Below are 15,531 nucleotides of genomic sequence, written 5' to 3'. Positions count from 1 at the left end.
GCTTTACAATAAAAACAGACGTCAGTTATTTGTGAAGCAGGAATATTCTGATCATTCTGATCCTTGATCACTGATAAACATTCAGAAGAAACAGCGCTATTGCAGTGTTTTCCTCCATAACATCCTTTCAGCAAACAGGACTAATGTCCCTGTTGAAACAGATCGCCCTTTAATGAAATGCTGCCAATACAGAATAACAGAAATCACTGGGCGGCTTTCGGTTAATGATAAACCAGCATCTCTTGATAACTGCCCCTGACACATACACTTAATCAGTAGTATGTGGGACCCACGATTTGTGAGTTTAAGTGTGTGCGCGTGCGTGTACGTGCGTGTGTACGTGTGCATGTGTGTCGTTTTGTCAGTTTTACTATAAACACAGTTAAACGTCAGTTATTTGTGAAGCAGGAATATTCTGGTCATTTTGATCCCTGATCAACATTTTAAAGAAACAAAGCAACTCCAGTGTTTTCCTCCATAACATCCTTTCAGCAAATGGGACTAAGTTCCTTGCTGAAGCATATCGCCCTTTAATGAAATGCTGCCAATGCGGAATAACAGATATCACAGTGCGGCTTTCAGTCACTGATAAACTAGCCTCTCATGAGGTGAAAAAATGGGACATACTGCGGTTGTGATCAATGCTTTCCGGTAACTCGGCTTTTGAGAAGAATCTGTCATGGGAGGGACAAGAGGGAGCGAGTGAGGCGGGTACAATGAGCCGGGGCGGGACGGAGCGGGGTGAAGAGGCAGGTATCTGTGCAAGTGTTTTAAATAATGAAAAGAAAAAAAGTGCTTTGAAATCGAGGACCCCCAACCAAGAGGGCTTACGAAACAAAACACGACAGACAGGCATATGCTACTTGCATAAAATATGCACAATAATTACAACAGTGTTGAAGCAATGATGAAGTGAAAGGGAGATGCCAAATATGGGTGGCCACATTGTGCCTGCCCGTAAATCCCAACCAATGTATATATTTGAACGGATCTATCTGAACCAATATATATATCTGAACGGATGTATCTGAACCGATGTATATATTTAAACCAATATATATATCGAAACCAATGTATATCAACCAATATATATATCTCAACCAATGTATATATTTGAACGGATGTATTCAAACCGATGTATATATCTGAACGGATGTATCTCAACCAATGTATATATATCAGAATGGATCTATGCAAACCAATTTATATATATCTCAACCAATGTATTTAAACCGATGTATATATCTGACCGGATGTATTCAAACCGATGTATATATCTGAACCAATGTATCCCAACCAATGTATATATGTGAACCGATATATATATCTGAACAGATGTATTAAAACCAATGTATATATTCAAACCAATGTATCCGAACCGATATATACATCTGAACCAATGTATATATTTACTAACCAATCTTTTTTTCCTGAACGGCCCCTCATAATATATATATATATATATATATATATATATATATATATATATATATATATATATATATATATATATATATATATATATATATATATATATATATATAACACTTTTCAGAAGCTGAAACAGGAGACTATATGAACAGATATTTCTTTCTGGTTTAAAAAGAAGTGTGATCACCAAGCTTCTGCTTGCAGTTATATTTTCATTTAGAAGGTGTAATGCATAATTTGCTATCTTCTTTGGAGAAATAGGTCATTTTTGGGAAGCTGGTCTGGATTTAAAGCAGTTAAATATGTCTACATACATTGATTAAACAATAGTTTAATTTAATTAAACAACAAAAGGACCATGAAGTGAAATGAACATATAGTGGGGCAAAAAAGTATTTAGTCAGTCACCAATTGTGCAAGTTCTCCCACTTAAAAAGATGAGAGAGGCCTGTAATTTTCATCATAGGTATACTTCAACTATGAGAGACAAAATGAGAAAAAAAATCCAGAAATTTTTTTAAAGAATTTATTTGCAAATTATGGTGGAAAATAAGTATTTGGTCACCTACAAACAAGCAAGATTTCTGGCTTTCACAGACCTGTAACTTCTTCTGTAAGAGGTTCCTCTGTCCTCCACTCGTTACCTGTATTAATGGCACCTGTTTGAACTCGTTATCTATATAAAAGACACCTGTCCACAACCTCAAACAGTCACACTCCAAACTCCACTATGGCCAAGACCAAAGAGCTGTCAAAGGACACCAGAAACAAAATTGTAGACCTGCACCATTATGGGAAGACTGAATCTGCAATAGGTAAGCAGCTTGGTGTTAAGAAATCAACTGTGGGAGCAATTATTAGAAAATGGAAGACATACAAGACCACTGATAATCTCCCTCGATCTGGGGCTTCACGCAAGATCTCACCCCGTGGGGTCAAAATGATCACAAGAACGGTGAGAAAAAATCCCAGAACCACATGCGGGGACCTAGTGAATGACCTGCAGAGACCTGGGACCAAAGTAACAAAGGCTACCATCAGTAACACACTACGCCGCCAGGGACTCAAATCCTGCAGTGCCAGACGTGTCCCCCTGCTTAAGCCAGTACATGTTTGCTAGAGAACATTTGGATGATCCAGAAGAGGATTGGGAGAATGTCATATGGTGAGATGAAACCAAAATAGAACTTTTTGGTAAAAACTCTACTCATTGTGTTTGGAGGAGAAAGAATGCTGAGTTGCATCCAAAGAACACCATACCTACTGTAAAGCATGGGGGTGGAAACATCATGCTTTGGGGCTGCTTTTCTGCAAAGGGACCAGGACGACTTATCCGTGTAAAGGAAAAAATGAATGGGGCCATGTATTGTCAGATTTTGAGTGAAAACCTCCTTCCATCAGCAAGGGCATTGAAGATGAAACATGGCTGGGTCTTTCAGCATGACAATGATCCCAAATACACCGCCCGGGTAACAAAGGAGTGACTTCGTAAGAAGCATTTCAAGGTCCTGGAGTGGCCTAGCCAGTCTCCAGATCTCAACCCCATAGAAAATCTTTGGAGGGAGTTGAAAGTCAGTGTTGCCCAGCGACAGCCCCAAAACATCACTGCTCTAGAGGAGATCTGCATGGAGGAATGCGCCAAAATACAGTGTGTGAAAACCTTGTGAAGACTTACAGAAAACGTTTGACCTCTGTCATTGCCAACAAAGGGTATATAACAAAGTATTGAGATGAACTTTTGTTATTGACCAAATACTTTTTTTCCACCATAATTTGCAAATAAATTCTTCAAAAATCAGACAATGTGATTTTCTGGATTTTTTTTTCTCATTTTGTCTCTCATAGTTGAGGTATACCTATGATGAAAATTACAGGCCTCTCTCATCTTTTTAAGTGGGAGAACTTGCACATTGGTGGCTGACTAAATACTTTTTTGCCCCACTGTATCCTTTCTTTTACACAAAAGGAGGTTGCATGTAAAAGAGAAATTTAAAGTTATTAAAAAGAAATTTACTACTCTGTTTGACTCAAGTAAGGATAGGAGGAAAATGTATAGCTTGGCTCACACAGTTTTTCTTCTGCTCTACTTCTCTTTAATTTTCTGGTTGCACTTCTTGCTTGTCAGAAAACCTTCAATTCAGCAAATCTAGACTCAGTGTGTTTTAACAGAGGTGTATCTTTACACTAGTTTAACAGTCACTTAACAACTGGCAGTAGATTTGTCTTTGGACATTAAAGAGTCCAAATGCTCTGATTTTGTATTGCCCTCTTGCTGTTTCTAAACATACTGAGCCTGATTGCTGGTCTTGTGTTAGCAAGCTAGGCATCCATACCTGCTGCCTGTTTCCCATTCTACATTATTGCAGACAGAACTTCAATTTAGCTTAATTCAATGCCCCTAGAGCACACAGACAAGGTAAATTTGGATGCCCCATGCACCATTCATTTCTTTTAACACAATTCCTCCAAGGTACATACTATATCTAATGAACTACCTCACCCATTAGAAATGCAGCTTTCTACTGCAGTTTTCTGAATGAGTGCTTTCACAAGCATTGATCCCATTTGCAAATGCAATGCTGGCCCTGACACCAAGAATGGACTTGGATTTTTTCCAGAATGGTCCACCACAATTGTTTGGACACCTGCCATTGTTGCATACTTTCAGTGCATATGCACATAACATTCCCTATCGATTTGTAAGTAAAACAATTCAGTTTACTCACTGGCCTAAAATTCCAGGCAGTACAGATGTTGCTCTGTTCACTGACTCTCTCTGACTGAAGATACATTGTTGATACTCCTATTTTACGCTGCTCTACAGATGATGCACTTTTCTGCTTCCAGACTAAACTTTTGTTCGGTGCTTGCTAGCTAATGTTAACTTATTTTCATATAGTGATTCAAAGTCGGCATCCTTGTTGAATAAAGCATGGAGCAGTTCAGATAGATAGATAGATAGATAGATAGATAGATAGATAGATAGATAGATAGATAGATACTTTACTAATCCCAAGGGCAAATTCACAATTCACATAATAACTATTATCCATACTAAGGGCAGGTCAGGTTGGGAAGCATGCACTAGTACAGTGCATTGCTGCATCCACCACACGATGAAACAGATCAGAATCCTAGTTGGCAACCCACCAGGCAGACACACAGTCCAGTCACACCCTCTGGAAATGACCCTCTATCTGCTGCAGCCAGGTTTTACATAGACGTCCCCTTAGCCTGGGATAGCCACTCGGGTCCTCAACAATGAGCATCCCGTGAGCCGGATCAGCCTTGGGGAATGGTGCCACATGGCCATAGTACCATAACTGATGCTCCCTCACAATGCAGGTAATGTGCCTCTTTCGGGACTCCATGAGCACAAAGTCAAACCAGTGGTACCCAAGGATCCTCCGAAGACACAAAGTACCAAAGGAGTCCAGTCTTCATCTCAGGTCACTGGATAGCATCCATGTCTCGCAACCATATAGCAAGATAGGAGGCATCAGGACTGTAAAGACTTGGACCTTTGTCCTTTTGCATAGATATCGGGAGCGCCACACACTCCTTTCCAGTGACCTCAAGACCCCCCATGCTATCCCAATCCGTCTACTGACTTCATTGGAAGAGTCACCAGAGACATTAATGTCACTATGACACTGCTGATGGCTTTGCCTAAGAGGTATTTAAAGGCCTGGATCTTGGTTTTTATCCAGGACACTCGCAAGCCCAGACACTCAGACTCCTTGCTCAGTCTCTCAAGAGCCCTGATCAGAGCCTTCTTTAACTCCATGAAGATCATAGCATCGTCAGCAAAATCAAGATCAGTGAATCTTTCATCACCAACAGATACCCCACAGCCATACTAAACTAGAGGAAATCTATTCAAAGAGAAGTCTTTTAAGTATTATGTTGTTCTCTTTAACACCAGATATTAGCACTGTGTTCCTGTTCTTTTAACTCACCCTTACCCACTACAGAAATGGCTTAATATATCAATTAATATATCTATTAATTTGAATGTTCTGATGAACTGTCTTGAGTTGTGCAGCACAATAAGTAGTCATAGTAAACAGGCTGCTGAGCTAACTGCTATACTCTAACCCTGCTGCAGTTCATAAATTGTTTATTTTCTTATGTTGCTGCCCCTACTCCTTGATTAAGTAATTTAAATTCTTTTTATATTAATTTTCAGCCCCATCTGCTTTCTGTTTTTTTTCTTCTTTTCTGTTGTTAGTTGGTTAGATTAGGTCATTGGTAGATAGCTAAGAAGTTAGTAGGATCATGTTATTTGAGCAGGTGCACTTTGAATGCTGTGTGGGCTGTTTATGTCGCATCTATCTCTCTCTTTATCTCTCTTTCCCTATCTGTCACTGGATTATGCCCTCATTCTCACAGTTTGCTTCTTTTTTGTTGCATATTTGCTGTCTATTTTTTATAGGCCTTTGATTTTCTTTTATGTATTTCAATGAGCATCAGGCAAGGAAGGAGTAGTTATTACGACTACTGGGACAGCTCCCAGTGGACCATTCTCTATGTAGGTTTTGCTGTCAGAGCACAATCATCAAACCACAGTTTACTGATTTAGGATTCATTCCAAGAGGTTTTTCTCACATTCTCAGATCTCATCCTAAGGCATCCAGCACTATGCCAAGACATTTGCAACTTTAAGGTACAAACTGTGTAATATAAGAACCAACTCAACCTACAGAGACTGTACTCAGTTTACATGCAAGAAACCAACTTTTCTTGTTGATAAATCCAAGAATAATTGAACCCTAATATGGTGCCAGGGAGTAGTCACCTATCAGGTACTAATATGCGTAATCTTTTTGTCTCATTGTTAATATATTTAATATTTAATATATGTAATTACTGCTGTACTGTCTGTCCAAAACACAGAATGTTTGAGTGGCAGCTGTAGTTCTTTCTTTAGCATTCTGTCTATGCGTACTGCTAAAAGTTGTTGCTGTTAAATCTAATCATGGGATGGTTATGGGCTTTAGTGGCACAACTATAGCTTTTCCAATTACAAAGGCACAATGAAATTGTTTGCTACTGTTCTGTTGAACTAAGTATGTTACTGTGCCATACCCTACTTCATTAGCATCAGAGAAATGATGCAACTAAGCAGAAACAGCTTCACCAAAGCATGCCGGCCTGAAACATCTGTCGAATCCAAATTCACCAAGCAGATGGAGATATTTTATTCTTTTGGTTCACTGCTGAGCAAGGTGCTCTGCCACAGTGTCATCCTAACCTATTCTCATTCTGCATAATTCTTGTAAAATACTCCTTACAGGCAAAATCACTGGTGCCAAAATTCCTAGTGGATCATATATAGAGCTCACCATGGGGCCTCATGCATAATGCCGTGTGTAGAATTCACACTAAACATGGCATACAGACAAAAGCGGAAATGTATGTACGCACAAAAAAATCCAGATGCACGAATATATGTGTACGCCAACTTCCACGTTCTTTTGCTCCATAAATCCCGGTCAGCATGAAAAGTAACGCACATGCACGCGCCTACTGCCACTCCCCAACTCCTCCCAGAATTACTCCTCTTTGAATGTGCAAATCAATATAAATAGCCCTTAAGCTCAGCGTTCTGTGAAAAGACAATGTCAAAAGCACAGGAGAAAATAGAAGAATTTCAGCGAATACCAAGTGGAGGCAAAGGAAAAACATACTATTTGTTGGTTTAAACAATGGTATAAACAACAAAACAAAGTTGACCGAGTGACGTAGAGTATCGGAGAAACTCGAAAGTTCAAGTTCACAAAGTTGCACAGTGCCCGAAATAAAAAAGAAGTTGTCAGATATCAAAGCTGCTGTGAAAAGGCTAGTCGTAGCCCACCATCTGAGAGTCATATGGAAGCTTACTAGGGTACAGCAGAAAAGACAAAAAATAGGCACACAGTGGCAAAAAAAAGCTCAAAATGTCAACTTTAATCACGTAGTTTATTTTGTCATTAAAGCAGAACATCATAAACTTCATCTTAAAATCATTTAATTTACTAGTTTCTCAAATACCATCGTAAGTAAAGTAGCACGTTAAATGCTTTCTTTTGTATGTGTTCTTCTATGTGCTCTATGTGTGTGAATCACTACATGCTTCTTAAACAGGCTTTCTCTTCCTCTGACAGGACATAGAATTCATTACATTTATGATATTACAGCTCGCTGAACAATTTAAATACTGAGATGTATACTTGATATAATTTTCATGATAAGAATTAAAGCATGTTATTAAACATGGAAATATGGTGGCGCAGTCATAGTAACGAGCTGGAGCTCCAACCAGAGGTTGTTCCTGCCTAACACAAGATGCTTGCTGCGCCATGTGCGACCTTCAATGAAATAATTTATTGCAGCAGTACTGTATCTTTCAAACATACTAACCAATTCCTGTCCTTCCTTTTGTTTCTCCAAGTACCCAATTGCCACACAATCAGCTCTGTAATAGATATCAAGCCATCTATAACCTTAGAACGCAGATTCTTCAAAACTTTTAAGAAACCTTGAAATATCTTTGTAGTACATGTTTAATTATTCTATCCATCCAGTGTTGCGCCAGTCCCAGCAAGAATACAGCGCGAGACAGGAACAATTCCTGAACGAGGCGCCAGATCGTCGCTAGCGCTGCAACACCATGTCCTCACATGTTTAATTATTAACAATATAGATTATTAAAATGATGTTAACATTTTATCTGTATAATGTAAAAAACATATTTTGCTGCATTTCATCTTAAAAATGATATTGTCATCATATGTAAATATGCGCTTTAAAAAGTGGCTCAGGTTGTGCAATATTATAACTGTATTGCAAGTTTACAGTGAGGTAATTGTACTTATAGGTACAAACAGTTCTATAAGGAGCACTTGATGGACTGATTGAGTGCGTTTAGAGCTCTTGGGATAAAACTGTTTCTAAACCGCGAGGTCCGTACAGGAAAGGCTTTGAAGCGTTTGCCGTATGTAAGCAGTTCAAATAGTTCATGGTTGAGGCAACATGTGCTTGATGCTGTATACCGATAATTCTCTTTCCGGTCAGCTGTTTGAGAGCTGTGATTCCACACTCAGATACAGTGGGATAAATACTTGAAAGTAACAACGCTAAAGCAGCTATGGTATTTGGAATAGTTTGGTCATTCCGTAGACAATTTTATTGGTACGGGTTAATTACAATCAGATGCCTTAAACTAATAAACAATATGCGGATAATTTCAATGTATTTGTTAAAGCCGTCAGGGATGTGGATCTAAAAAAGAAAGGGAAACCACACTGGAACAAAAGCACAGCTTTGATGCCGGGTGCCACCGGTTTGCGTACGCCAGGGATTGAGTTGGTGTAAAAATGTGAGTGGCTTTACGCAAAGTTTAGTTTTTATACATCGCAATGTGATCGTGGAAACTGGTGTACACAACATTTTTGTGCATACGCATCATTTATACATGAGGCCCCTGGTTAGAGATTTGGTGTTGAAGTCAACTTTAAACTTAAAGCAGTCAGACTGGATACACCACAGTAACCCTAGCACTTTTCAATAGGAAGCAAATCTTGATCAAGATCAAGTCTTTTATTTCCTTTGCCTATCATCTTCAGGGATGTTTTCCAACACAACTTGGTTGTTGTTAACTCACATATTGATAATTTAAAGCCTCCTGTCAAACAGATAGCTTTCAGTTTGTGATATAGAGACATGGCATGTTCCACGGATTCAACTGATTTTAAGCTGTCATCAACATAAAAATTGTGCAAAACTGTGTCTACTACTGTATCATGCACATCGTCTGAGAACATAACAAGCACAGCTTGGTGAAGGGGTGGCTCAAAACATATGCATCCCATATTCTTCTGAAGTCCAATAATTTTATTAATTTTATTTATTTTATTGAAATCACACAACATTTCATAGAAATAAATCAATTTTTACAAAAATAAGATTGAAAACAAATCAACCCCCACACCTGAGAAAGAGAGCTAAGCCAGAAGAATAAAACTTAATGCTAGTAAAAATAAGTAAATAGATGAATTAATAAGTGAATAAAGATAAATGGAGAAGAAAAAAAAGAAAAAAGGGGAGAGAATCTGCTTCCTCAATGCTTTAAAAGCTTATTCTAGATCTTGCTAGGTTTTGAAAAACTTCCGCACAGATCCTCTAAGTGAGAATTTGATTTTTTCCAGTTTTAAATAGTATATAACATCAGTTACCCACTGACTTAGAATAGGAATAGAATAGAATAAGATTCTTCCAGTTGAGCAAGATAAGTCTACGTGCCAATTGTGTAGTAAAAGCAATTACAGTTTGTCCTTCTCCACTTTAAGCCCATTTGGGAGTACACCAAACACAGCTGTTAATGGATTAGGAGGGATTGTGACACCAAGGCTGTCTGATAGGCATTTAAAGATTTTGGTCCTGAATGATGTTAATTTGGTGCAGGTCCAGAACATGTGGCCTAGTGAGGCTGGAACTTGATTGCGATGTTTGCAGGTTGGATCTTGCCCTGGAAACATTTTGGACAATTTTAAGTGAGACAGCTGTGCTCAGTATATACTTTTGAATTGAATAATTGTATGCTTTGCGCATATGGAGCTTGAGTGGATTCTCTGCATTGCTATCTTCCACTCCTTTTCTGAGATATTGAGTGAGAGATCATTTTCCCACTGTCCTCTTGGAGCTTTGAAAGGGAGAGACTGTAAAATGGTTTTATATATTGCAGAAATGCTGAGTTCTTAAGACTGATCAATATTTTTTCCTGCATAGAGGTAGGTGGGAGGTGAGGAAAATTGGGCTGGTTCGGTTTAACAAAGTTTCTGATTTTAAGATAGTGAAAGAAATGTGTTCCTGGAAAGTTAAATTTGTAATGTAATTGTTCATAGGATGCAAAGATGTTGTCTATGTACAGATCACTAAGTGATTTAATCCCAAATGTTTTCCAGACATTAAAAACCGCATATGTTTGAGAGGGTGGAATAAGGTGGTTCTTGTGCAGAGGTGCCACAGTTAACAGCTTCTTTATCTTAAAATGCTTCTTACATTGGTTCCATATTTTGAGTGAGAGACACACAATTGGGATGTAGTATATTGGCAATAACTTGCATTTATTGGGGTACAAAGCAAAGAAAATAAAGAAGTACTGGAGAATTTTATTTCTATTGTGAGCCAAACCTCTGTCTGTTCATCTATTTGTGTCAATGTCTACGTTTTTATAGCTTGTATATTTGCTGCCCAGTAATAAAATTGAAAGTTAGGTAGAGCCATGCCGCCTTTTGCTTTAGGTCTTTGTAGGGCCGCTCTATGGATACATGGATGTTTTGAATTCCAAATAAATGAGGTTATGGTTGAATCTAATTTCTTAAAAAATGATTTATTGATGTATATTGGAATGTTTTGAAATAAAAAGAGAAGCTTAGGAAGAATATTCATCTTAACAATGTTAATTTTTCCAGCTGAAGTGACATGAAGGGTTGACCATTTATACAATTCTTGTTTAATTTTTTCCATACAGACAGTGAAATTTTGTTGATAGAGAGCTTTATGTCAATTTGTGATGTTTACCCCTAGGTATTTAAACTGATCTGCGATGATAAAATGTAAGGTGTCCAATCTAATATTGTGTGCTTGAGAATTCACTGGAAAGAGCACACTTTTAGTCAAATTAATTCTGAGACCAGAAATCTTTTGAAATTCTGTAAGTGCTGTTAGGACTGCAGATGCAGTATTTTGTGGATCTGATATGTACAGTACCATATTATCTGCATATAGAGAAATTTTCTGTTCAAGTCCTTCTCTGATAATCCCCTTTATCTCATAAGCATATCTACAGTGAAATGCCAATGGCTCAATGGCGATTGCAAAAAGCAGGGGTGACAACAACAACATTTATTTATATAGCACATTTTCATACAAAAAAGTACCTCAAAGTGCTTTACATAATGAAGAAAAGAAAAATAAAAGACAAAATAAGAAATTAAAATAAGACAATATTAGTTAACATAGAAAAAGAGTAAGGTCCGATGGCCAGGGGTGACAGAAAAAACAAAAAAAAACTCCAGACGGCTGGAGAAAAAAATTAAAATCTGCAGGGGTTCCAGGCCACGAGACCGCCCAGTCCCCTCTGGGCATTCTAGATAGATAGATAGATAGATAGATAGATACTTTATTAATCCCAATGGGAAATTCACATTCTTCAGCAGCAGCATACTGATACAATAAATAATATTAAATTAAAGAATGATAATAATGCAGGTGAAAAACAGACAATAACTATGTATAATGTTAAATGTTAACGTTTACCCCCCCCCCGGATGGAATTAAAGAGTCGCATAGTTTGGGAGAGGAACGATCTCCTCAATCTGTCAGTGGAGCAGGACAGTGACAGCAATGAAATAGTCCTCTTTGTATTTAGGGTTCTCACGGAAGGACTTGATCATGATGGTCATGCAGACTTCTGGCTTTTAATTCATCACTGTTGGAACATCACGGTTTTTTGAGTAGATGGTGGTGGCAGGATTAAATTACAGTGAAGTTATGAGAAAGCCATGTTAAAATAATGTGTTTTCAGCAGTTTTTTGAAGTGCTCCACTGTATTAGCCTGGCAAATTCCTATTGGCAGGCTATTCCTAATTTTAGGTGCATAACAGCAGAAGGCCGCCTCACCACTTCTTTTAAGTTTTGCTCTTGGAATTCTAAGGAGACACTCATTTGAGGCTCTGAGGGTACGATTTGGAATATAAGATGTCAGACATTCCAATATAGAAGATGGGGCGAGATTATTTAAGGCTTTATAAACCATAAGCAAATTTTAAAGTCAATCCTGAATGACACAGGTAACCAGTGTAGTGACATCAAAACTGGAGAGATGTGCTCGGATTTTGTTTTCCTGGTTAGGATTCTAGCAGCTGCATTCTGCACTTGTTGCAAACGATTTATGTCTTAACAAGGGCATCCTTGTCTGGTACCACGTTCTAGTTTAAAGTAGTCTGAATTAATGTTGTTAATACAAACTGAAGCTTCTGGATTGGTTTACAGTAGTTTGATCCATGCACAAATGTTCAGGCCAAACCCAAATTTCTCCATCCAACGACAATAATATCTCTGGGGTGTTTGACTTTGTGGGAGAATATATTATATTAAACAGGCGTCGAAGATTGGAAGCTAAGTGTTGGCCTTTAATAAATCCAGTTTGTTCTTGTGATATTACCGAAGTCAGCACTTTCTCCATCCTTCTATCTTAACATTATTATTCAGAAGTGAAATTGGTCTGTATGATGCACATTGTAATAAGTCCTTATTTTGTTTAGGAAAGACAGTGATTAATGCTTGGTGAAAAGTTTGAGGTAGAATTTTATTGTCTTTAGCTTCTGTAAATGTTGCTAATAAGAGGGGAGCTAGCTGAATGGAGAATTTCTTAAAAATTCAGCAGGGTAGCCATCGGGGCCTGCTGCTTTCCCATTCTGAAGTGAGTTTATAGCAGCGTTTCTCAACCCAAGTTTTCATAACAGTTTTAATCACACCCCCCTAATGTTTTTTTGAAAGGAGCCCACTAATACCAATTTGTTCTTTTTTAATTAATGATATATCATAGATGCATATTTTATTATACCTACTTAACTTTTATCGACATTTTTCTAACTCTGTATTTATTTTTCTAGTATCAGAATGTAGTTTAAGTTAATTTGTTTTGGAGAACCACTGGTTTATAGCATCTAGTAATTCTGATAGCACCAGAGGTTTATCCAATTCCTCTGCACTGAGAGTATCTATTTGTGGTATCTATAATGCATCCAGAAATGCATTATATTGTGTCTTGTCTTCTTTAAACTCAGTAGAATATAAAGATTTTTGTAGTTTCTAAATGTGTGCATTATATTTGTATGGTCAATGGTCTTGTCTGTGGATTTGTTAAGCTAAAAATAATGATGTCTTGATTTAAAAATGAGTTGTTCTGTTTCTTTAGTTGTCAAGAGGTTGAGTTCTGAATGCAGAGCCTGCCTTTTCCTATGAAGAGCCTTCACATGGACACCTGGCATGTTCTTGGTCTATTCTAGTAATTTCGTTGATTAGCTCTGATGCCTTCTTGGTTTCCAATTTATTTCTGTGGAAAAGATATTAGATAATCTGTTCTCTTAAGAATGCCTTCAGGGTTTCCCAGAGTATTCCTGCAGTGACCTCTGAGGATGTATTTGTCTCTAGAAAAAACTGATTTGTTTGGATATAAATTCTGTACAGTTCTCGTCTGCTAATAAAAGTGGGTTCAAACACCATCTGCAAGATGAGTATGTTGGGCATAATGATTTTAGCTCCGAGATCAAAGGGGCATGGTTGGAAATAACAATAGCGTCATCTTGCAAGATTTAATCGTAGACAAGAAATTGTTATCTACAAAGAAATAATCAATTCTTGAGTATTGAGCAATGATGCACTGGTGAGTAGAAGTAATATGCTCTTGAGTTTGGGTTTAGAAATCTCCAGCGGTCTGATAAATTGTGATCAGTTACAAACTGTGTAATTGTCTTTGCAGTGTTATACAGTATTTCATCACCCCCGTGACAGGAGACTTAAGTCTGGATTTAAAACACAATTAAAGTCCCCAGCCATTATAATTTTATGAGTGTTCACATTGGGAATGGATGCAAATACATTTTATATGAATTCCTTATCATCCACATTGGGTGCATAAACATTTATCAAAATCACTTTGCAGTTAAATAAATTACCCATCACAATCACATATCTCCCTTCAGGATCGGATATTGCATCTGATACTACAAATGAGACTGTTCTATGTATAAGAATTCCACACCTCTAGTTTTTTTGTAAAGCTGGAATGGAATATTTGGCCAGTCCAGTCTTTTTGTAGCTGGAACTGATCCTTGCTTAATAAATGGGTCTCCTTTAAAAATACTATTTTAGTATTTAGGCCTGTTAGGTGAGAGAATACTTTCTTTCTCTTTAATTAGTGATTCATGCCTTTAACATTCCAGCTCTCAAAATTAACTGTCCGGTCATGGAGGCATTGATTCTGAATTTTTGATGTCATTTTGTGGTCTTAACTGAAAGTGAGACAGCTTTGACCTAAATTTCCAATTTTCACAGGAGTTATTGCCATGAAGCCTAGTGTTACGTTGGCACCTATCATTATAAGGATTAAAAGGATCTCTTTCTCTAAACTCCTAGTCCCCCCACACCCCCCCATTTTGCCTCCCCACTTGAGGCTGGACCACATTTCACAAAGTCCCAGTCCCCTGACATACCTAGAGACAGAGCACGTCCAAAACAAAACAAGCCCACCAGCAGCGATGTATGAGGATTAAAATTGAGATATCTTTTGCCAATACAGTCCAAATACTATAAGCATAAAATATAGTCTTTAACAGTCTTGAAATAGTAAGATAGCAAACCCAGGAAATGGTGTTAAAAAGTGGCCCTGGATAAGCATAGCAAGACCCTAATACAATAATAACAATAACAATAAACCAAGGGTATGATGTTAAACAGTCTCCTTTAAAAAAAAATGAAAATTAAAAGTTACTAATTTAATTTCTTCCACACATACATACATATACGCGTATAACTGTAATTAAAACATAAACCGAAAGTGGCCAAGAAGGGAAAAGGATGTATAATTATGGTACCAGTATCATTGCAAGTGGATCAGACAGCCGGTAAGATCTTCTTTGCCATGCCATATCAGGGTGCAACTTACGATCATTTTTCAGAAGAGTATCAGGCTCAGTTTTCTTAGTTCTTTTTATGCTTCCTCCGTAGTGGTAAAGATGTAATGCTTGCCTTGAATGTCCACTTTTAGTGGCAAGAGACTGTATCTGATCTCAGCTTTTCAAAAGCACTGTTTAATGTTGTAAAAAGCAGCACGTTTAGCAGCTGTTGTGGGTGAGAAATAAGGGAAGATACGAATGTGGTTATTTTCAAATATAATCTCTTGTTTCTGTCTAGAAAGTGACATTACATTAAATTTAGATTGTAATTTTTTGAAACGCACAACAAGAGTTCTGGGTTTAGAGGTATTTGATCCCCATATGTGGAAGCTGCTGCTATCTCTATGTCTGATTTAAAGTCCTCTCCAGTTATTTT

At 37.7% G+C, this 15,531-nt stretch overlaps 1 protein-coding gene across 1 annotated transcript in view; it reads right to left on the bottom strand.

Annotated features, from left to right (window-relative positions):
* LOC127529575 (protein NYNRIN-like) overlaps nucleotides 1-15,531 on the bottom strand; it is a 168,928-nt gene that overhangs the window by 38,559 nt on the left and 114,838 nt on the right. The window lies entirely within an intron of this gene.

This window comes from Erpetoichthys calabaricus, chromosome 11, assembly GCF_900747795.2.
Source record: "Erpetoichthys calabaricus chromosome 11, fErpCal1.3, whole genome shotgun sequence".
In the NCBI taxonomy this organism is placed as follows: Eukaryota; Metazoa; Chordata; class Cladistia; order Polypteriformes; family Polypteridae; genus Erpetoichthys; species Erpetoichthys calabaricus.
Note: the sequence above shows the minus strand (reverse complement) of the source record. Positions and strands in the feature narration are given on the sequence as shown.